Source organism: Ambystoma mexicanum, chromosome 2p (assembly GCF_040938575.1).
Source record: "Ambystoma mexicanum isolate Mex_15411 chromosome 2p, UKY_AmexF1_1, whole genome shotgun sequence".
NCBI classification, from domain to species: Eukaryota; Metazoa; Chordata; class Amphibia; order Caudata; family Ambystomatidae; genus Ambystoma; species Ambystoma mexicanum.
The window spans coordinates 1,354,487,083-1,354,510,764 of record NC_090923.1 but is presented as its reverse complement, the minus strand read 5'-3'; the positions used below and the strand labels follow the sequence as shown (position 1 = coordinate 1,354,510,764).

Here is a 23,682-nt window from a genome sequence, read left to right as displayed (position 1 = left end):
TAGGCAGAATTATATGCAGTACCCTTTGGGAACACCACACACAATTAAGACTACAAGTGACAGTAAAAATTCACCTTTGGTACAAGCCTGTACTACACTGTCAAAGTGGTAGCAGTAGCAGAGCAGCCCGACTTAGCTCAAGAGTTAGTGGGCAGTATCAAATAGTTGCACAAAGGACAGCAATTACTATGATTCAGGCAAACACTGACTCAAGGTTTTCAAGTAAAAGAATATACATTTATTTCACTCTTCAGTTGTATAACATTACACCATTATAAGCAGTTTAAAAATCACACTCTCAATACACCACACCAATTCCCTTAAATCCCAGAGCAGTTAATCTCACAAAATGAAGTGGGAGCAAAATGGCACTCCAGCAATTTAAAAGGGAGGGAAAGACAAAGTTAAGTAGAAATGGAACCACACCAACAGGTAAGTACTCAGGGCAATAGCACAAGAGTAACTACAGTGATATAATCAGGTAGAAAAGGCTTTGGGCCAAAGTCCATAGGACAAGTCTTTTGCTCAAGATCAGACGGTTCAGGGTAGTTCGCGGTAAAGTTTGGGCCACGTATTTCGGACGAGGTTGGTTGGTAGAAAAGTTAGTTTAAAAATAAGAGAAGGACAAGCCCTCGGATTGAAGAAAGATTTCACACACTATCCCCGCGGCTGAACGAAACGGGCAACTGGGTTTGCACAGTACCTTAAAACAGAGAGGAAGCTGTAGCTGAGGCGGACGTTCCTGGTAGTTCCTGCAGGCTCACGATTCTTGAAGCGACTGTCGGACTGACACGAAGTAGGAAGACTGGAGGGTCCTGCACTACCCAGGGAAGAAACCAGCAGCAGAGCAAAGCAACAAATAAAAGGTGCGCTCCTTAAAACCCAAGCAGGGTCCAACCTTCCTGGCTTTCTGGCCCACTGTAGCTCTGTACAGCAAATTCGACCAGAGGAGTTGTCCTGGCTTGCAGTTTGGGCGAACTGGTTGGTCCCACCAGCTCAAGGGAAGAAGTTTCCTGGAGGATCTTCTCTGTTGGCGGATTCTGACGATTCGGACCTACAGCAGGGCTTCACCGGGCAGTTCAGTCGTAGAATGGGTCCTCGTCAGTCAGCTCCTCATTGGTTATTGCGTTCCAGTGGAGACTCTGCCTTTCCAGTCCCAGAGACCTGCTTTTTATGCAGTTTTCCCCCATTCATACAGCCTGGCTGTCAATCACACAGCAGGGTGGCTGGCCTGGCAAAGCCAGTCCCCTTAGCCAATCAGACGAGTGTGACTTGGGTTACCAAGGGAACCCATGGCTACCCAGACTTTCAAGCGCCTTAAGGAGGGCTTCTGTGCAGAAGCCCGCGAAAAGACAGTGAACAAAAGAATCATACCCGGTTTGGCGCGCAGAGAAGAACACGAGAAAGTCTTTAACAAAAAGAAATGGCGACTAAACCCAGCCGGAGCCAAAATAAAATGTATTTGGTCAAGCGGGTTTATGTTCGAGGCTAATATAATAGCCTAGAACAATACCATGGTTATATAATATAACTGCAGTAGAAAAGTAAGGGTAGTTACCACTGAAACCAGCCAAGTCTTAATGTAAAGGGAGCGAAACAGTGCTCCAAGAGACAGACAAAAAGGGATAAGAATTAACCCTTTCCAATACTCCGTGTAAGATGGGTCTGTAGTTTAAAGAGACTACATAAAATGAATGGCAACTTTACATGTTTCTGGGAGACAGTAGTCAGTCCCAGAAAAATGAAGTCAGAGGGAAGTCAAAAGACAACCCTGTGTTACTGCACTGAGGGTGCTTTGTAACACACACAAACATGGTGCTCAGGGAGTAGGTGAGGCTCCAGAGCCCAAGATCACACAAATGGTAAAAACACACACAGCAACACACATGTAAGAGTGGGGGAAAGGCTCACACTCTTACCAGGTGAAATAATCCTAGAAATCAAGAAAAGCTGCTGGGGGACTCAATAGGTAAGGGAAATAAGCCAGTTATGAGAATTCTCCCTAACACTAGGCATTTCCCACAAACCTACTGGAATTGCCATTTCTAATTGGGCAGTAGAACATTTAGAGGGATATGGAGGGGGTGAAGCATTTCACCATATGAAGAGTAGGAGTTATTTCTATCTTATCTATGCAACACTCCCTGCAAGCGCCTTCCATCTCGAATCTTCTTGTTTTTAGACCACAAACTTAGCATTAATTATCTCAGCTGCTTTTTTAATTAGTGGGCCGAGCCTTTAAGAAGGCAAGCGGCCATTTTGAAGTTAGGTGGAAGTGTCCTTTGTACTCAATGCACCACTATGTTTCATGTTGCTCCGCCGATTTGGGTCTCTTTGTTCCCCTCTCTAGCTTCCTCTGCAAGCTGCAGGTATGATAACCACAAACATGTGCGTAGCATTCCAGGAGGTGCTCGACATTGCCACCTGTGACGAATCTGGGAAGAAAGTTGTTAGTTTTACGGGCCGAACACATTTACATGCACCCCTCCTACCGGGCAGGCAGTGGCAGCCTCAGTGGACACAGCAATACGTTGCAGCAATGGGTTTTTCCACTGTGGGTGTGGGTAGTCCGCTTTGAGGATTCCCAAGAGACTGTTACAGAGAAAGAAGTCTGCTCTGATAGATTGCGAGACCGTCTCACCATTGTTTCCGAATCATGGAGGATTTAGTGAAGGAATTATCCAGTGCCTTACAAAAGCTCCAGACAGAAGTAGCTGCCTCTTGCCAAGTAAACACTGTTCTGTTTCAGCCCATCTCGGTCATGCAGAGAAAGATGGAACACTTGGGCCCAAACATAGCTTCCCTACCTATGCTGAATAGGTACTTTGGACACCCACGAGAATTTCAAGCATTCAGCACCTAATACAAAATATATTTCCTAAACAGACTCACTCTGTATTCTACCGGTTAGGCTAAGGTTGCCTTTACATTGTTGAATTTGGAGAAAACTGCATTATCCTCTGGACAACACCCTACGTTGATACTAAGGATCCCATTAACCTGGTCTTAAAATAAATTTAGAAATCTTCAAGCTATGTTTGATTGCCAATATGCTTCTTAGACCATACACAACGAATTGGTGTAGTTGTGTCAAGGAAACCAGGACATTTTTTTTATCATATATTGACCGTTTTAGTGCTCTAGCTACACAGACCTTATGGTCATAGGATTTTCAAAGGACTGTCTTTTCCATAGGATTTAAGAGACAACTTAAAGGATGCAATCAGCCAAGTGGTTTCTTCGTCAGAATCCCTATCAGAATATATAACCTTAAGAGTCCGTATGGATCAGAGGATGGGGGAACTTAAAGTGGAAAGATGCTATATGGAGTATCGGAGTACTCCCTCCAGATCCGATACATACTGACCCAGTTCTTCTGAAGTCTAACCCATGCAACTAGGAAGCACTCTAGTACCATTGACCCAGAGGAAAAATAAAGACGAAGGATGAATCTTTGTTTTTGCTGTGGAGATGCCGGACATCCCGTACATTTTTGTAACAAATGTACTCCGGTGTAGGGGGAAAACGGGTCCACTTGTCATGGAGAGGGAAGATTATAATGAACCCTATCCAACAACCTCCCTGTAATTCCGTTCATGTTTTGAAATATACAAGCACCCCATCTTCATCTTAAGATGGGCCTCTACCACCCACCCCCCCCTCATCAAGAAGAATGTCGGCGAGTGTACACTCTCCTAGATAGTGGTGCTACAGTGAACTTTATAGACCTTTAAGCTCTACAAAGGGATTTCGTTACTCAAAGATAACCCAGAACTGATTGTTTCAGTCGATGAGGTCTGTGAGGGCATCCGCAATGTGAGGCAGACAACTGTTTGATTGTTCAAAACATGCCATTTTATTATGGTGAAAATATCAAATGCCTCACTGCCCTACTTTGCTGAGGATTTCCCTGCCTAATAAAACTAAGGGGAAACACTAACACAGGATGTCTGCCCCTCACACTTGAAAATTAAATACAAAGAAACATATATGGCAATTCAAACAACATAAACTAAGATGGTTACAGTTTGTTATGAACCTTTTCAGTAACCTTGGTTACCTCCCTACCCCAGGATTCAAGGTTAACTTGGCTGTACTGTTCATCAAAAGAAAAGGAAGAAAATGAAAAAAGTAGCAAAGTCTCAATTCAGTTCTTTAATTCCAATAGTATAGTAAAGGTTTGTTAACTAAAGTTCCAATAACAGTTATTTCTGAAGAAATATGGACTTTCCACTTCTAAAGAATATCATAAATGTTCTTCCTAGCCAAAATGCTTTTTCACCACTTCCAGAAGGCTTGATACAGTTAAAAAGAAATACAACTTCTAGGAGATTAGTGGAACATAAGTCTTGGTTAACCGTGCTTATTCAAATTATATGTCCACAGCTTCCGTATATTGTGTTAGAACCACATCTTTGGTACTTATTACGATACAGCCACAGCTTCGGATTTCGTGATACAACCACAGCTTCAGTATTGGACTTCTCAAGAGGTATATTTGTCAGGATGACTTCACAGTGCTGCTACTACTTCCACTTCAACAACTTAATTTCTATTAGAGTTTACTATAAGGACATTCTCCTAGCAATCCAGTTTGCTTGTGTCAATGAAAGCTTACATCCGCTGACAATACGATATACAACTGCTTCAGTAGTATTAAGACTCAAGACAGACTTTGACAAGACCCACTTCATGGTGCTTCAACACCTTCATACAGGCAAGGCACTCTTCCTCTGAATGACTATTCAAAAGGGGCAGCGTCTTTGCCTCTCTTGTCTGTCTGCCACAGTAACAACACAAGTTTGCCTTTAGGACCCACTTCTCTCTCTGTCATTGGCAATATAGGTTGTGACAACTTCAACAATCTTTATGAGCAGCAAGTTCCCCTTCCCCACTTTTCCTTCACTTTCCCTGCCAACTGTTAGCCAAACAATTACCCAAAAGCCTTGGTGCCACCCTTAGCTTCAGGAAATGCTGGCACATGAATGTCTTAAGCAAGACTGATCTTCTATTGGCCTCGCAGTATTGATAAAAGTGTGTTATGGCTCTGAAAAAGGCCGCTTTCAGTGACAATAGGGAAAGACTTTTGGCGTGGGCAATGCTTGCTCTTTGTCTTCAACCTCCTATGCAAGGATACAATTTGTAACCACTTGACTTGTAATTGTTCATGGGAATAAAGAGTTGGAGTTCAGTATTCCTTTAGAAATCAAACTTAGGCACATGTGACAACTTCTTAATGGTTGTTACAAATGTTAGAGGTTCAACAATGACTTTCGCAATGTTTATTCTGCACAATGGAAGACACGCAACAACTTCTTAATAAAGTTTGAGCTTTATGGGTTTAAGAATGGTCTTGGCAATGCTGGCTCTTCACGTGAGTGAAATGTGAATCACTCTTCCATTGCCCCTTCATTTAAAGAGTTCAACAAATACTTGTGCTCGCTTTTACTTATACGCAAGTGAATATTTGAACTGGATACTGTTGCCGGCAGTGCTTGTGCAAGGAATTGTAACACCAGGTTTGACTCACCGGCTTCTACAACTTTGGGCACAAGCTTTACTACTTCTGTCTTCTCAGGGACCTGCACCCTTCCTCACTGAAGGTGTCATGGGTACAACCCCTTTGTTTTGGAGCCCCTCTCGCTCCTGAGACCTACAACTCGCACACAGCTCCTTGCTTCGGTCACCAACACGGCTCCTGCCCAGCAACTACAGCAATCAGGCTCACATGGGGAAAGACAGCCTCCCTGCACGTTTTACGCTGTGCAGCCTCTGCACTTCAGAGTTTTGGAAACCAGGACCCTCTCAATACAAGCAGGTGAAATCTACTGCATCCTTATTCTGGCGTCCCTCTGATTCCAACATAAAAACTAAGGTGGGCCTCTATCCCGTTTTTTCTACTTTGTAGCTGGGAGGGTTAGAGACATACGCAACTTGTAGTTTCAATGTGTGGAAACGTTTAGCAATTACCAGTTCCTACACGTGTTGAGGAATAGTTAAAAATAACAATTTGATTCAATGTTTTTTGTATAATTCTATACAATTCAATAAATACCTCTGTGATCCCAATACATTCTGCAGAATTCCTAAAAACAGCAAATTTATTCACCATAAAAAACACCTTAAAAGACATATATAAGTGACTTTTATCTAACCACCCTTGGATCTGTGTAACAAAATATCATAAGGGGGGGGTTAGATTAATACATTATCCTCCCCCTTCTCATGCTCAACACATTTCAGTTCTAAAACCCTTTGTGGTGAACTTTCCTCAGGAGCATTTCATTTTGTCACGTCTGAATAAGTTACGACTTGTATTCATTGGCGGCTCCTCCTCATTAACTACAAAAAAATTAGAAACCGGGATATTCATTAGCACGGATACGCATCACCCCCCCCCCCCCGCCAACTACCATATCTTGTCTGTGCGGCAGAATTATAAGCACAAGATTAGAAGTAGATTTAAAATCTTTAATGTGGACCAAATGTCCATGAACCACACAGAGGAATAAGCAACGTGTTTCAATCCCACACCGACCCCAGAGACGTTCCCCTACAATAAGAGGTAACTGGGAAAAAGGGAGGATGAACGAGACTCATTATTTTATCTGAGAAACTCATCCCAGTGAAATCTGAAATGCAAAGTTAATGAACTATAAGAATACTGAAACAAACATCATAATTAAATCTGAGAAAGATTACTAAAAAGTAGACAACTAGGAAGAGGGGAGAATATTCAAGAGTGACCAAGTGGAGTATAGGGAAAGGAGAGTATAAAGTCCAGACAAAAGAAGTGGACACGATAAGAACCAGGATAAGCCAAGGCTAAAAGGAGGCAACACTAGTCCCCTAAAAAGGGTACACTATCGAGGAAAACATAGCCCACAAGAATATACAAGGTGAAACAACCTGGATAAGGGGATCACACAAAGCTCACAAAAAGACAGCTGGAGAGTAACCCTTAAACATACACATTCAAATACATTGTAAAGGAATGACCAGCCTTGATACAGAAGGTGATCACATACTATCTCAAAATAGCATATTAAGAGAAACATTAAATTAAAAGCAGAACACTGCCTCATCAGGAGAGGGGAGTAATTCTCCTGACCTTAGTTAGTTTGAATAGTGGTACGGCCAGTTGGGACATTTCCTGATGACTGACAAGCACCTTAGTCATTTATATAGGCGGGGAAAATCCCATTTCGATGGGGAAATGAGCCTTTTTTTAATTATTTAATAAACCTTTCTGGAAATGTCATCACAGTGTCTGCGTCCTTATTCTGACCAGCCACACATTCAAAAGTTATTTGGCTTGGCACCAATTATTCCATTAAGAGTCCTAATTGGTAGGACCCATCAGCCAGAAGCCATGAGATTTGTGTAGGCTAAAGGGTTGAACATCCTTCATGTGTGTTTGTTCCTACAACTCACATGCAATAAGGTGTTGGGTCTCCTTTAGTAATTCACTTTGGATCCGGTGCATGACCTTGCGGCCCAGCATCTCGGATAGGAGGTCCCCAATATTGGTGTTGGGCTCAGGCATCATGTCAGTCTTGCATTCCAGTGTCTTCAGGGATTGCTTTCATGCACTGAAATCAGGTTGCCACTGTAGGAGTATGCCCTGCCTGGATTCCGATGCTCGCAGGCACTCCACCTTCAGACTCCCCATCCACTTGAGGCCTTGCACACCCTGTGTTGACTCACAGATTGGACCCATAGTAATTTGCTGGTGTCCTGTATATACCCTCCTCTCTGCAAGCCTTTGCTGTGTCCAATTTTCTCACGGTTCCTCCCCCTTGAACTACTCCCCTCGGAATGTACTACTACAGTGGACTTCCCCCTCACCTATCAAGAATATGTTGCCGGTGGGCCACATTGGGGAAATTGTAACGGAAGGGGAGACTGAAGGGTGTGAGTTAGGGCACCTGAGAGGGTAGTATGGTGGCTCTTTGGGACTTTTTCTTGTACCACCTCTAGACACCGCATCGGGTTGCTATTGTACGCCAGGGTTCTCCAGTCCCCCTCCTTGGTCTCCACTCTGGTGAATGCATCATGCAGGGCAAATGTAAATCAATATAAAGAATAGAAGACCAACAATAAAGTCTCATTTTTAAAAAACAATGTTTCGTTTGAGTCATGATACCGGTTTCTCAGCTTGCTATGATGAATTTTCAATTTGTTTTTTTTGCAATCTGTGGTCCAATCAGTCTGCAACAAGCTAGCGTTTTCAGAGGCTTCTATTTCCCTAAACAATTGTCCCCATTAAAAAAATGTCAAAAATGTCTCAAATCTTTTAATAGTAGTAAAACCATATTTCTTAGTAATCTGGGAGAACTAGTGACTGCACCAGTATGAAAAGTTTGAATGAACCTGCTTTCGTTTTTTATATCGTGCTTATATATATATATATATATATATATAAATGCTGGTGATCATGAGGCAAACAGGTAGAAATAAAAGCACAAGTAGTTAATTGAACACATATAAATTATCAAATCAAAATAATGAATGGGGAAATCAAAACGCTGGAAATTAAATGCATGCAAATAACCACCCAATGTATCATGGTACACGGTTGGAGAGAGATGCATATATGTGTGGAAATAGATAGCGAAAATATGTTATAACCAGGAGTAAAAATTCACTCTAGGGCATCAGACATTACCTAGCAAGAAGGAGCTACTTCTGGTGATTGGGCGGCCAGTACTTTGTGTCCCATAAATCAAACCTCAATGAGATAAAAGTGATGCCTTTAAGGCCTTAAAAACGGTGCATTATGATTTAAAATGTGCCGCAATGCTACTTTATGCAAATTCCCAAACGGAGTCAATGGTGTGCGGTTTTCTTTAAGTGACCAAACTGAAAATAGCTCTTGGTATCACAGTAACCAGGGTCTTTTATGCTACAGCTCCCACCAAATGTGAACCCTGTATACGTTTCTAGGGCAGTGTGGTTGGAAAGACATATAGTTGAGGGGGTGGTGCAATTTCTTAGAAAATTACTTAAATTTTAGACTTGCCAGAATGAATCAACTGTGGACACACATATGGAGCCTTCTACACAGTTCCACCCATACCACTTTGAAATGTCCCCAAAAAACATCTATAAAAAGTCAAGCAGGATGTGGATGTACCCCATCCACATCTTTCTTCAAATCACAATTCCTATCCTTCTGAAAAAAACTGGACCCTTTTCAAAGTTGTTCCTAGATCCTTGTCTAAAGCCCAGTCCAAACACATCTACAAAGACACGTAGATCCCTCTTTGTAGCCCCCCATCCAGGCAACCCTACACGCAGCTCCTGACTAAACCCCATCTTGCACATCCCTGGTCCGCCTTTTGCCCCGTCCCATCTAGACCCTTCTCTAAATCGCTATCCACAAACTGGTACACCCAGGCACCCCTACAAAAACCGTCCACCTACACCACCTCTGCAAACGTACAGACCCCCTAGAAACTCCTATGCACACCATTTCTACTAATCCAAACCGAGACGGCCCCAAAAATTCCATCACGCCTCCCCCAACTCTACAAGGGCCCATCCAGAACCCTTACTATTCAAACCCAAATCCAGTTTTGCAAGGCCCCATTCAGACCCCCTCACCAAGACCTCTCTGTAAAAGTCCCCTCCTGTTCCCCATGCGAAGCCCATTTTAAATCTTATCAAACATCATCCATTCCTGAGGCACCTCTGAAATTGTCCAATTCTAGTGTCCCTTACAAAGCCCTATTCAGAACACCTATACAAATGTCCAATCCTAGTGCCCTCTACAGAAAGCACTGTCCTAAACACCCGACATTGTGGAATTTCTTTCTTTTTTACTCTATTAGTTTTCAGCTACATGAAGAGAAAACAAAAAGGAAAAACACTGAACACATCAAAACCAATACAATTACGACAGTCTGGTACATTGTCCCTGTGGATTGCTGATAAACCGCCGCCTTAGGCCAATGTCCAGTAATGGTAAGTTCAGGCCAGAATCAATTCGTTTGATTGCAAAACCCCAACATTCCCCACCTCCTATGTTCCCTCTCCCCCATGGCCTCTCCGCTCTTGCGAGGATGCACATCTACGTAACATCCTCTGTGTTAGGTAATGGGCCGAGATGATTGATCAGATTGTGTGTTCAGGATCTTTTACATTCATAATCACATTTATAATCCCATTCCCAATCCCATTAGGGACCCCAGTTTTGCGTGGTGGCCCCAGGTTCTCGCTCCCCTTTTCAGGTTTTCCCGGGAGTGCACGCATCCTCGCAAGGGTCTGTTCAGGCATTGTGTGTAGGTGCGAGTGTAGTGTTCAAGAATGATTCAGCTATTTCTAGAAAGTTAGCTGCCTGGGTCACATTGGCCTGTCGCTTAAGGGCCCTGTGCTCCATTTAGGCTGTTCTGGTAAAGAGGGTTTTCCATGAGTTAAGCGAGGGTTTTTCCAGGCCAGGAGCAGGGATTTCCGAGCTGTAAAGAGTGCAGTGTGTAGGAACCTCTGTGTTGAATGTGCCTCTTGCCAGTCCTCATAATGGATCCCAAATAGGATCTGAACCGGTGTCAAAGCAACATCTGCTCCCCTGATCCCCATGATCCTGCAGCGTATTGTTTACCAGAAGCCTTTGATGCAAGGGCAGGACCTCAGCAAATGACCCAGGGTACCACCAAGCCCTCCAAATTTGCACCAGCAATGGGGGCGGGTGGGGGGGAATTGCGCCAGTCCCATCCTGAATAATTTGCTAGGCGTGTAGTAAAGCAGCTGCACAATTTTGCATTGCAAATCTCTGTTTTTGATGCAGTATGAGATAGCGGGTATGGCTTTGAAGAACTAGTGTATGACCCCCATGTCAATGTCGGCGCCTAAGTCCCCTGCCCAAAGAGATGCTAGGGTGTGGTTGCAACCAGTGTTATTTGGAGTGCTGATTGCATAGAACGTCTGTAGCCTCAGGAAGGAGTTTAGATTCTGGCTCATTTCTAGTTTTCCTGCTGTTGGAGTCGTCCGTCTGGACTCCACAGTGGTGTATTTGGAGATGGCTGCCAGGAGGGTCCTGTATTGGAGCAAATGTCCTTCGCCCATGCCCAGAACCCGTCGAGCTTCTGCAAACGGAAGGGGTACTCCATCTTGGAGCAAGTCCGTAACTCTGACCCGCGGCCTGATTGGATTTTCTGGCGTTGCCCGAGTGAAAGGAGTGCACTCACGCCGATCCACGATGGTGCAGTTTGCGCTTGGGTCCCTTGTATGTTTCTCATGCTGTGCCACTGGGCCAGGGTAGGTCCCAGCAGGGGGTGCCGTCTCACCTAATCAGGGAGGCGAGAAGGCGCTATCGCTAGGATTTCTTGCGGTGTCAGAGGTAATAGTAGTGAGAGTTCAGCAGTCCTCCCGCTTGTCTGGTCCTCGGGGCCCAGTTAGCGTTTGGCCCAGCAGATCTGCGCTGCCATATAGTACGTTTTCCAAGCTGGAAGTGCCAGTCCACCGTCTGACTTACTCGCCTGTAGGACCTCGAGCCTGATGCGTGATTTCTTACCCAGCCAGACGAAGTTGGAGATATGTGCGTCTAGGTCTTGAAACATTCGTTTAGTGGGAGCGAAGGGCAGTAACATGGCCAGGTAAAACAATTTAGGGAGGGAGTTCATTTTGAAGGCGTTAATTCTGCCGAATAGTGGTAGCCGTAATGTGGCCCATCTGAAGAGATCCTCACTCTCTCTTCCAGCAACCATTCGGGCCCTGCAGGCGTTGTGGTCTTGCGGATGGTGAGGATGCCCGTGCCGATTTATGGTTCCAGTCCGCGGCTGAGGGGAGTTCGCCTGAGACTAGGTCCCGTTGTGTTAGAAAGCGCCAGGCACCTTCCGGGTCTTCCAACGAGTGCCACTGCTTGTCGAGTTGAATGCACCAGGTTTACGAGAACTTGAGGAACTGCTGATGTTCTGACCCCTTTAGGGCCTCAGGTACAGGGTTGAACACCTTTCTGCATCTAGAGACCTCAAGAGAGTATTCGTTGAAGATTTTGATCTCCACACCCTCAACGCGCAGGGTGCCAGTGGCTCGATATGCCTTTTAGGATGGCCATTTTATGCTTAGGCGCATGGTGATGGGCCTTGGACAGTCACCCGGCGCGGTTTGGGGATAGGAGCTCGTGTACGCCTTCAATCGTCATGGAACGTGCGTTGGGCAGCATTACTGTGTCTCGCAGGAGGACATAGGTGAAGGTCTTGAGGTTTGGGCCCTCTGCATTCGGGTAGGCCGACCAGGTGCAAGCTTTTGTGCCTGGATCTATTCTTTTGGTCTTCGACCTTTACTCCCAAGCGTTGCACTTACCTGATCAGACCGTCGACATCAGTAGCCATGTATGCAGTGTTGTCCTCCAGAATTTTGTGCTGCTCTTCGGCGCCCCCTCCCCCCGCTGGAGCTATAGAAATCACTTTTCATCCATGGCGCAGCACATAGGCTTCTCCTGCCAAGGGGGGGGGGGGGGTGGGACTCACCGGCAGAGGACTGGAGATGTCATCACCCGGTCCGTCAGTTGGAACGTGGGGGTGTACTTGCCCTCCTTCTCGGATCAGTACTCCCAAGCACGTTGTTGTCAGGGGGTGCCCCATAGCGGTCAGTGATCGCTTCGCCTTATTTGGTCTTTGCCCGCTTGGGAGAGCCCGAGGGTCACCAGGTAGCTTCCCCCCCCCACAGTATGACGCCCACTGGGGCAGGCATCCCTCGCCTCAAGCTGCCGTTGGCAAGAGACTGGGCCATTGGCGCCCGCGGCCCAGTCTCGCTTTCCATTTGTGGATTTCTGTGGGGTGGGGAGTCCACCTGGGTTACACTGTTGTCTAGTCTTCCTCAGCAGGGGTGGGGGTGAATTTACCAGGCAGCCTCGCTCTTGGTGCTGGGTGGGTTCCACCGGTGTGCATAATTGGCTGTCCTGCCTCGCAGGCTACAATTATCTTTGTAGTGGCCCGTTGATTACTGCCACGTGGCTTGTCTCTCTCCTTGCTGCGAAATGCTGGCTCCAACATGACTCGGCTGCGGCAGATAGCGTCCTTGTATATTCCGGTTGCTGTCCTCTGCGTCACATCAATCAACCGGTGGGATTTCTGTGAATAATCATGGTGTTGTCTATGTTGGGCACTGGAGCTCCTCTAGCTTGCCACCATTTTACTTGGGGCCTCTAGCGCCCCCGACATTGTGGAATCTTAATGCCCCAACAATCTGTCTTTGTTAATGTTAAAGGATATTTGTACCGTGCACTATCACCACCGGAGTGGTGCTCTGGCGGCTCTGTAAGAGGAGGGGAGGTTGAGTTAGTGGGAGGAAGCAGGAAAAGTGCAAGAAAGCAGTGATGTGCTGTTGGCAGCCTCAGCCTGGTGGGTCCGTTGGCTGGGCCTGGGGTGTTTGCGACCGTTAGTCGTTGTGTACTATTGTGCGAGTCTGTGTGAATTGTGTTTTGTTGTTGCATTATAGTGAGGTTTGTGCGGTTTGTTGTGCTGTAGGTTTTTGGTTGCGTTTGGTTTGGAGTTTGAGAGGTGTATGCAGAGGGTGAAATTGTTAGTGGAGTTGGTTAGTTGGCATTTCTATACTGAATTGAGGCGCTGGGCTTGCGTAGTCACCCCTGATGCGCCTCTGGGCCCGTCTGGCATTCAAGGTCCCCTTCTCATCTGGCCCCACCTCTATCAGGCTCTCTAATATCCCCACCTGTCCTCCCATCATACTCCTGTGGCCAGTGTCAACAACTCAGATAGTGTGGTGATTGTCAATTTCTCGACAATTCCACAACACTTTGGTACCTGGTGGTAACTGAGGGGCGTGAAGGAGGGAGGTGTGTGACATTCTCTAGAACCTGGAACATAGGTATGAGAATGTTCCAAATTCGAGCCGAGGAACGAAGGAGCAAACTGTTGGAGCAGACAGAGCCGGTCGGGCAAACATTACTATAAATGATACATCACGTTACCTGGAGTGCCGACCATATTTCACCACAAGTCCCTTTATTAAAGGTATTCAGAATCCTCCTCCAAAATGACTACCTGCCCCTCCTTTATAAACATGTGCTCCCCCTCTACAAAGCCCCATGCACAGGCTCTGCATTCACAGATCATTGTACAAACCACTTCATAGCCCCACGGAGAGAGCATTCGGCACAAGACCCAAGCCCAAAATGTAACCTAGCAAATACCCCTCTACACAAGATCATAAGAAATCTTTTCCTCTGCAATGGCATATCCACCACCCTGCAGGGGACCACAGGAAAACAGCCCTCTTCTATATGAAAAATGACCCCCGCACCTCCTACCCATGACCACAAGAAACCTTCCCCTTTACTTATGATCTACCCATTTACTTAGGACAAATGCCCAACTCCCCAAAGGGCAATTCGCACATCCTCTTTGCAGGACAAACCTACCCACTCTGCACAGAACCAATCCCCTCCACCCCACACTGTAAAGAACAAATAACCAAATACCACAGTATCCCTCCGCAGTATAGGGCAACAATCCCTCACCTACCACTCCCCGCGCAGGACACATGCCCAAATCGGCCCTGCTGCAAAAGATATAGCTTCCCCTCTGCTGCACATGACACATAAGAGCAGGAGTATGGTGCCCTTCTGCAAATAACCACAAGTCCCAAATCTGCCCCTCTATACAGGTTAAATGCCAACATATACCTCTACCAATCAGCTGCATGCCATGGGGTGATTAACCAAATGCCCTCTGTAAGCAGGACAAAGCGCTACTCCCCTCCAAAAAACATGTATAATGCTCTGGGTCACTGCATCGACATCCCTATGCGCTCTCTTTATCACTCAACCCGTGTTCTTCACCCGTCAGCCACGACGCACATTGCACTCCTGCCTTCCCCTCCTCCTACAAAGATCATATGGCATTGAAATCTGCAAGCTAATGCTCACAACTGCAACCCTAGACCAGAGACGCACATGACATGAACGTAACGTGCAAGTCACGTGATGAGGAGGCGGCCTATCGTCGTTAGGGTCCGTTTCTCGGTCGGGAAGTAGACACTACAGTTCTGGACAAGCACGGGCCTTTGCTTCGTTGTTTATTAAATATGAAACCCACCCCCAAACGGTTGTTTACGGTTTCGTGGGGCAACGAAAACGCGACCAGGTGCGTTATTTTAACCGTAATTGAAATCTCTCCAAAGGTTTTGTATTGGGGGGGGGGGGGGCGGCTCCCGTCATGAACATCTTTCTGATTAAGCGTCTTATAGACCCTCGGCAGTTGCTCTATTGTTCAACTATGCTAGATGCCTGCTGGGCGGGGGTAACATGAGTTTAGTACATAATGTAAGTATACGGTGTAATTGTTTCATTTGAAGTGCGTGTCGTTTATGAAGAGGCAGCGCTGGCTATTTGGGCTTCAGTTGTATGTTCTTTAGGACCACACACATGCATAGATGTTAAAAGATACTCATTCAGCGCATGGGCATCTTTTACCTTATTTCATTTTAGCTTTCTATTTTGACCGTTTAAACCATTGACCTGCTCCAGTGTATTTTGATTCAAAGTATTTTATCTGTATTAAAATGTAAAACTATCAATACCACAGCGTTGACAAGTATCCTTCTATATGTAGAGCCGCTGTTTCTAACACAATGTTTACTGAACAAGGTTCTGTTCCTGGGTACATGGAGCATTGCTGGCCATACTGTAATTGCACCTGCAAGGTCTGTACATGTCTATAACAAGTTATCCCACCAAGCAATTCTTATTGTTGCCAAAATAACTCATATGTTATTTATAAATTGAATCCTACAGTTTTACATGGTGCTAAGTTTGTACAGCATGCAAAGTTAGAAGTTTATCGGTGCTAACTTGGTAGGCATGAGTCTTGCATCTCTTTTGGTTCTGAAGTTCTTTGTTTTTCTTCAAAACAAACCTTGGCAAAGCCAACAGCTCTGCCTTTTTTAATGAGTTATGTTATGTCATGTGGCATTTGTTTAGCACCTTATGCCATTGCTATGTGTGCGGAACGCCCTTGGAGCACTGAAGTCCGAGGCATCAGAATTGGAAGGAGGGGTGGCCAAGTACCTGCTAGCCACCGCTGGAGATCTGGTTAATGGATGGGTGCCATGATCGACTTGTCAGGAGAGTAGGCGAGTCAAAGAGACTGGTTATGTGCTCAGCTGGACCTATTATTTATTTATTTTGGGAGTCTGCAGCATTCTAGTGGCAGAGGTGATGTGCAATATGAGGTTGAGTAGTGCATTTTGCAGATGTTTGCTGGCGGGTGGCTGTGCTCCAGTTGGGATATAGCCGTGTTCCATTGAGATGGAGTGCTATACATACCAGAGAATCAAGACTGATATCTAGTTGTGATGAGGGTATGTAGATACTGTCTTGTCTCATCCGATGACTCATTGGTGCTCGCACTTACCTGTCTGGTGATAGTTCACCCAGGAGGTGGATTTGGTCAGTCAAGATGTAGAAGGGAAGAGCAGGTCTTAGAGTGCTTTCCGGAAAGCGAGGTGATCCTCTATGCTACAGATTTGTATTTGTATGTATTTGTTATTTATATAGTGCCCTGGGCCAAGGCGCTGTACAAAACCAATTTATATTACAAAAGAAATGAGCAAGTGAATACAATAAAAATATAATTTCCAATGAGAGGTTGAAGTAAGAGTTTTTAGAGCAGCACGTACAGCAGAATAAGAGTGAATAGACTGCACAGAGAAAGGATGAGCATTCCAGTGAAGAGGGGCCAATAGAGAAAAAGAACGGACACGAGAGGAAGCACATGGAGGACGAGGTACAGTTAAAAGAAAGTGGGTTTGTGAGAGAAGGAATGTTGAAGGAACAAGTCCATAAAGGGATTTAAATACCATGCAGAGAAAATTGAATTTAATTTGAGAGTGAAAGGGTAGCCATCGAAGAGAGGCCAAAGAGGGAGAGAGAGAGTCGCGTATAGGTAAGGAATACAGAAGACGGATAGAAGGTAGATTTAAAAGGAGCCAGACGAGGGACAGGAAGACCAAAGAGGAGTACAGATAAATAGAATAATCGGGGAAAAGATTAAAGAAGTGATTGGCAGCTTAGTGGCACTGGAAGTGAGAACACGTCTAACTTCCCAAACATTAAAAAGATGGAAATGACTGGAGCGAGATGTGATCGAAATATGATGAGCAAAAGAAAGACTAGTATCAAGATGAAGGTCAAGATTGCAGCAATCGGAGGAAAAGGCAGATGTGAAGCGAAAAACAGAACAGAGGGAGGAGATACAGGAAGGTGAATAATATTAGCAAGGAAAAAAAGAGGACTTCAGCTTTCGGAAGATAAAGGACAAGAAAGTGTTCCGACATCTAAGTTTTGATAGCTGAAAGACAGGCAGAGAGGATCATGTGTAAAAGAAGAAAAAGATGGTAATTATTAGGTGTCATCAGCATAAAAATGATGAGATAACCCAAAAGAAGCGATATTTGCCAAATGAGATGTATAAAGTGAGAAAAGAAATGGGCTAAGAACAGGCCCTTGTGGAAAACAGTGTAAAAGAGGAAGAGGATCAGAACAGACACCAGCCCAGGATACAGAGTAGGTGCGATCAGAGGGATAAGATTGAAACCATGTAATTACAGAACCAGAGAATGCAAAGGAAGAAGGGGATTGAAGAAGTAGTGTGTAATCCACTGTATCAAACACAGCGGATACGATACGTTCAAGAGTATAAGCCTGGAAGAGTGTTTAGCATAGCGGGCAGAAAGGAGAGAGTCAGATGGCAAGAGTCGTTTCCGTAGAATAAAGAGTTTGAAAACAGACTGGAAGCGAGGTACAATAGAATTAAGAGTAACAAAGGAAGAAACCTCGGAGTAAACAAGACGTTCCAATAATTTAGAAAGGTAGTTGGCCGGTACAGATAAAAGGGTGTGAGTGACGCTATTTTAATGACAGGAGAGTTTCTTTCCAGGGCTGTGTTGTTGAAGTGGTCTGAGAGAGAGTCGGAATGCTTGGTTGTGGGAGGGGGAGGTGCAAAAAGGGGTCTTGAATTTCGAGAGAATCTTGTGGAATTCCCTACAGGTGTTGGGGGCATTGGTGATTCTATTCCAGTAAAATTATTTTTTGGCCTTGCGTATTTCTACCCTGTAAGCTTTCAGCTGATGGGTGTAAGCTGTTCTATTCTGCGGCAATGGGTCTGCCTGCCATTTGTGTTCAATGGTGTGGTTCTGGGATTTGAGAGGTTTGATGGCTAAGGTGAACCATCTTGGGGAGAGGCCCTCTCTTGTTGTATATGGGTCGGATGAGTCGGCTGAGAGCTTCGGAGAGCCATTGGTCAAATTGGCTGATGGAGAGTCGGCCCAACTGGATTGGGGAGGGATGGTAGGAAGCAATCGGGCAATCTGCTAAGCCTGGAGTTACTTTGATATTATTCCATAGAGGGTAGCGGATGGGAGGTCCTGGGGCTGTCTGGGAGGTCTACGAACGATAGAGTGAAGAAAATGGCAGCATGGCGATCAGTTCAGGAGAGCTGAAGATTGTGTCATGGGGTTATGTGGGACGTCGAACCAGCTATTGATATCAGCTAGCATAGTGAGGGATGGGTGAGAAACTAGGATGGCAGCTAAAAAGTCAGAGGTTTTCTGTGACATTTTTGTTGTAGTCCGGGGGTCTGTATAGGAGTAGAAAGCTGTGAGTGTGTGGGTTTGTGGAGAAAGTTTACTAGTAGGGAATTTCAGTCTGAGTTTCAGGCATTTTCCTTGGTGTGTGAAATGATGAGTGGATCTGTTTATGATAGCAATGCCACCTTCCCTGCTGGTTCTGTTATGAAAATAAGAGTGTAGCCTGGAGTGTGCAATGGTCGGATTGGAGAACCAGGTCTCATGATGAAGAGGCTGTCCGGGCCTTAAGAAGAAATTCGTTCCTAAACGTAGCATTGTTTTGCAAGTGATCTGGCATTGATCAGGATACATGTTAGTCCGTTGCTAGGTTGAGTGTTTGAGAGGAGGATTCCGGGGGGGAACTAGGAGGGCAGGGGTGGCTGCCACCAGTTCAGGTATGAGATGTTGGTATAAAAGGTAAGGGCAGGGGAGGGCTGGAGCCGTCATAGTTGCAGTGGAGTTGTGGTGGGTGTGCTGGGGGAGGTGTCCCCTGGGTGACAGGGGTGTGCCGTGTGGTAGATCTGTGGGAGCGGAGGAGAGTCGTGGCCAGCCTAGTTAGGTTAGGGGTTTCTCTGGGGGGGCTTTGGTGTCCATTCTGGGGAGTGGAGATGGAGGGTGTGTGTGTGTGTGTGTGTGTGTGTGTGTGTGTGTGTGTGTGTGTGTGTGTGTGAGAGAGAAGAGGGCTTGCAAGGTCAGGGTCCTCTGGGTATTGGCAGGTGTGGTGGTTACTAGAGGTGGGAGTGAATGAGAGGTCGAGACCCTGTTCTGAGGTGTGAAAGGTTAAGTGGATACTGAGTGGGATGGCGGATGTGTCGGGCTGTGAAGTCATACTTGTTTCCTGTCGCGATGGCGACATCAGGTGACTGTCTTTTAAGATGGTGACAGTCAGGGGACTGACCTCTAGAGGAATAGGGGGAGTGGTGTCTGGTGTGTGTTAGGTGTGTTGTTTGGCTACTAGAAAATAGATTTCACTGGGCTGGGTGGCTTGAGGGAGGCCGTAAGAGTGTATGTGGGGGGGGGGTGTCATGGGTTTGGAAAAGAGGTAGGCAGAGGTGTGTAGTATGGAGTGCGCCCGGGTGGTGCAGTGTCTGTTTTTTTAGGAGAGTCTTGCGGGCACGGGGTATTTGTGTGTGTGAGTGGGGTTGGAGGGGTGGCTGAGCAGGGGGTTGTGGCTAGGGTTGCACAAACAGCGTTTAATAATGCAAAGAGTGGGTTATGGCGGCATGGATAAGAGGAGGGATTATATGGGGCTGGGGGGTAGGGAGGACTGGAGCAAGACCAGTCTGGATGAGAGTAGGAGAAAAGTGCAGGTGGTTTGGAGAAGTCCTGTGCGAGGCCTGAATTTGGTGAGGCGGGAGGGTGGGATTGGAAATGCCGGGGGTGGGTTTTTGTGCTCTTGGTGAGGGGGTGGTCAGGGTATGGGCAACCAGGTTGAGGAGGCATGTGTGGTTGGGGTCTGGAGGACTGTGTGGAGGAGTTTAGTGTACCTTGAACTTTGGAGCTGCTAGGCATGACGGGGGTCCTGCAATCAGGGCCCTAAGGGAGGGTGGTGTAAGAGTGCAGGGACAGAGCAGAGCAGCTATCGTAATCCAGTGCATGATCCACGCTAGCGGGTTGGGAGTGGAGGCAGATTGCTTATAGGACTACTGTGTAGGCAGGTGGGATTCCTATTAAAATAACACATTTTATTTACTGTGAGGTCGAAAACCTTGAATGGAAAAAGAGTTGTACCGATTTAAAATGCATGGGGAGACCACCTGGACCCTCCCCTCATCCCGCCATTTTAATAAATACCCCAACCCCTGATCTATGTTTATTATCAGTTTCTTTTTTTACCATTGGCGGTTTTCAACCTTGAAGTAATAGTTTGCGATACAATAGGGCGATACCGACAGATGCAGTGAGTGGGAATGTGGGTTGTGAGGCCAATGTCTTGTCTCCCTGCGGAAACGAAATGCAAGCCTACAGCACTATCCCTGTGGAGAAGATGCAGAGGAGTGGCATGAAACAACGGTTGAATAATTGGCTATTTGGGTAATTGGGTATTTATAATGCTCCTATACACAGTGTGTTTCGAGGCGCTACAAGACAAGACAGTGGGGGAAAAGGGAGGACAAAGCAAAAAACGATCCTACTAGGCCTTGTGACATTCAGAATACACAAGTGCAGTAAGAGAAGTACACGGAAGAATGAAGGGGGTGGCTGTTGGTCAGAGCGGAAGAACGCTTCACCAAGGAGTGCTAGGGTAGGCCAAGTCGACACAGCCAGGGGAAAGCAGAGAGTGCAGAGGAAGGAAGGTCCACGAGCTAAGTGAGAGGTAAGGGCCTGGAAGTGCTACAAGGGTGCAAGCCAAACCAGGCACGTGCAGGGTTGGTGGGCCCAGAAGGGCAACTGCAGGTTGGGGGGGCAGGTCCAGGGAGACCAAGTGCAGGGCTAGACTGGAATGGGAGGGGGGGCGCGGTGCCCAAAAGACTCTGAAGGGACCAGGTAGCCAGTAAAGAAGCAGACAGGGACATTAGCAGGGGAGGGGGCGAGGGAAGGAAGAGGAGAAAAGGCAAGTCTTGAGAAGCTTCTGGAACTTAAGGAGATCCAGCACAAATTTGAGAGGGACAGAGAGGCCATTCCAGAGAGGCACCCGCGGAGGAGCGAGATCAACCCCTGCGCTCTGCTTGGAAAAGCGTCTGATCTGCAGAGAGTTAGAGCTAGGCGACTGAAGGGCTGGAGCAGGGAGGTATTTAGGGAGAGTGAGTCGAATGGAGAGGGGTCCCAGGCCCCAGAAAGCCTTGTGGATGATGCAGAGGGTTTTGAACTTGATCCTGCAGCAACCGGGAGCCAGTGTAGAGATTTTAGGGCTGAAGAGATGCAGTCCCTGTGCTTGAGGCTAAGGATAAGTCTCAGTCGTATTCTGGATTAGTTGAAGGGAGGAGCTAGGCAGATAAAGAAAGAGGCTGTTGCAGTAGTTGGGCCTGGAGAGGACCAGAGCTCTGGAGACATTGAGTTTCTGGGAGAAGGTGAGGAAAGGGAGAATGCCTCTGAGGAGGTGCAGCTGAAGGTGGGCCTTCTTGGCAAGGCCTGTGATGTAAGGGGAGAAGGAGAGAGGGGAGTCGAAGACGACATCAAGGTGTTTTGCCTCAAAGAAGGGTGAGAGAGAGGGGCCCTTGGAGGACGGCCAGAGTGTGGGAGGGAAAGAGAGCAGCGGTCCCAATAAGAAGGGTCTGTCTTACTGGCATTAAGGCAAAGATTGTTAGCAGAGCACCATGCCTGAATAACAGACAGGCAGTCGGTAATTAGGGAGGAAGCGGAGGAGACGGAGGAGCGAAGCTTGACTGAGAGCTGTGTCATCTGCATAACCCTGGGAATTAGGAGAGAAGGACAAGATTAAGTGAGCTAGAGGAGCCAGGTAGATGTTGAACAGCCAAGGCGAGATGATAGAGCCATGAGGGACTGTGCAGGTGGAGAGTGAGATGATGGAGAGAAAAGGGCACAGTTGAACCTGGGAGTGTTGGTCCAAGAGAAGGAGGTCAACCAGTCCAGAGCCAGGTCCATAATGCCAAGGGTATCCCAGAGATGATCTATCGGGGTGGCATGATTGACCGTATCAAAGGCAAAGCTTTAGAGATAAACCAGGCATCTTGGTGTGCAATATGATACTGGACTGGTGATCCTGAATGCTCATTGTGGGGCCGTTTGTCAAAAGCCTATGCAGCCTAGAGGCTCTGGGATTTTTGGGACATGTTTTCTAGCTGGCCACATGTAGGCTGCAATTGCAGACGGTGTGGGTGGCACTGTGCACTGTGTCCCTTTTGAATGATTGTAAAATCTATGGTCTCTGATATTGGCCGCATATGGGATCTACATAGACTTCAGCCATTAAAGTAGCAAGTGACTGTGACTGGGGGCCTAATTCATTGACTTGCAACTCGTGTCAAGTTTCATCAGAAGGACTGTGAGCTTGATGCACTCTATAGTATTAACTAAATGGTATTTACATAGATTTACACACACTTAAATAGCATTGAGCTACAGAAGCGGTGGCAGGGGCTGTAAAATCAACTTGGAACCAGTGCCATATTTCATTCAAACAGTTTCTGTTACAACTCTATTTTTCTAAATTTTATATTTTTTGTTTTAATAAATTATGGTGTTTCATTTAAAAAGTATTTTTGTTGTGCTTATTTTTCTAGGCAAAAATAATGCACAACGTTCCCCAGCGCCAGCTACAATGGCGTCTTCTATGGTTATGTCCCAAACATAGGACGAGATTCACTTGATTAGTGAGATTGAAATATTACTGTATGATCTAGGCGGAAACCAGAGTGGGTCTGTTAATTCACAAGTGCAAAATGTGTATCTTAGATGGTCCAAATTTGCCAACCCAATCTTGTACAGTCTACCTTACATTTTGTGGAAAAGAAGTTAAGTGATGCAGGAAAAACAAACCAATCTATGTTAAATTGAGTTAAACCCCGTAGTTAAATTATTATCAGAAAAGATCTTTTAGTCCAATATGAATTTTCTTGAGAGGAACGCCAAGAAGGTAAACGGTCTGTGCTCTGAAAAAGGTGGCACATTTAGAACAAAAAAAGTTATGAGGAACCTGGGTTTAAGTTGGGAATGGAGGGCACCCATATCGTATGTCTGCAAGAATCCACTGTGTAATACATTTGTTGTACTGTGTTCTAGTTTAGGTTACGACTTTTTAAAGCAAGGTGTCAGTGAAGTGGAAATTGGATCTTTAAGTACAAAAGTTATAGCTGCCTCATAAATTGGACAGGGGGGTACTATGTTGATAGCCATCACTGTGTCTGATCATGTAGGTATGCAAGATAATTTACCCCTGCACGGGCTGCAAGTTACTATAGTATGGTAAGAGTGGATGGCGAGAAGGTAAGTTAGGGGGCTAGCTAACAAAAAAGAACTGAGTTGCTCACTGAGGAACTATAGGAAATGAGTACAGTGGCAAGAGATCAAAAGATTCAAATCTGAAGAAGTTTGGAGCTCAGAGATTTATGTTGGATGAAACTCCCTGTTAAAACCTAGTGCTTATGACAGCATGAGAGATGAATGCTGGAAAAACCATCCCAAGACCATCTGGCA

At 46.0% G+C, this 23,682-nt stretch overlaps 1 protein-coding gene across 6 annotated transcripts in view; it reads left to right on the top strand.

Moving 5' to 3' along the window:
• The window catches only part of RAI1 (retinoic acid induced 1), a 2,051,579-nt gene that overhangs the window by 156,269 nt on the left and 1,871,628 nt on the right, over positions 1-23,682 (top strand). Inside the window, exon 1 of one of the 6 annotated variants that reach the window (XR_011302218.1) lies at positions 14,964-15,104. The exons of the other annotated variants lie outside the window; for them this stretch is intronic. The gene's annotated coding sequence lies outside the window, so the exon portion shown is untranslated. Of the gene's footprint in view, positions 1-14,963; positions 15,105-23,682 lie in introns of those variants that run through there. 6 annotated transcript variants of the gene reach the window in all.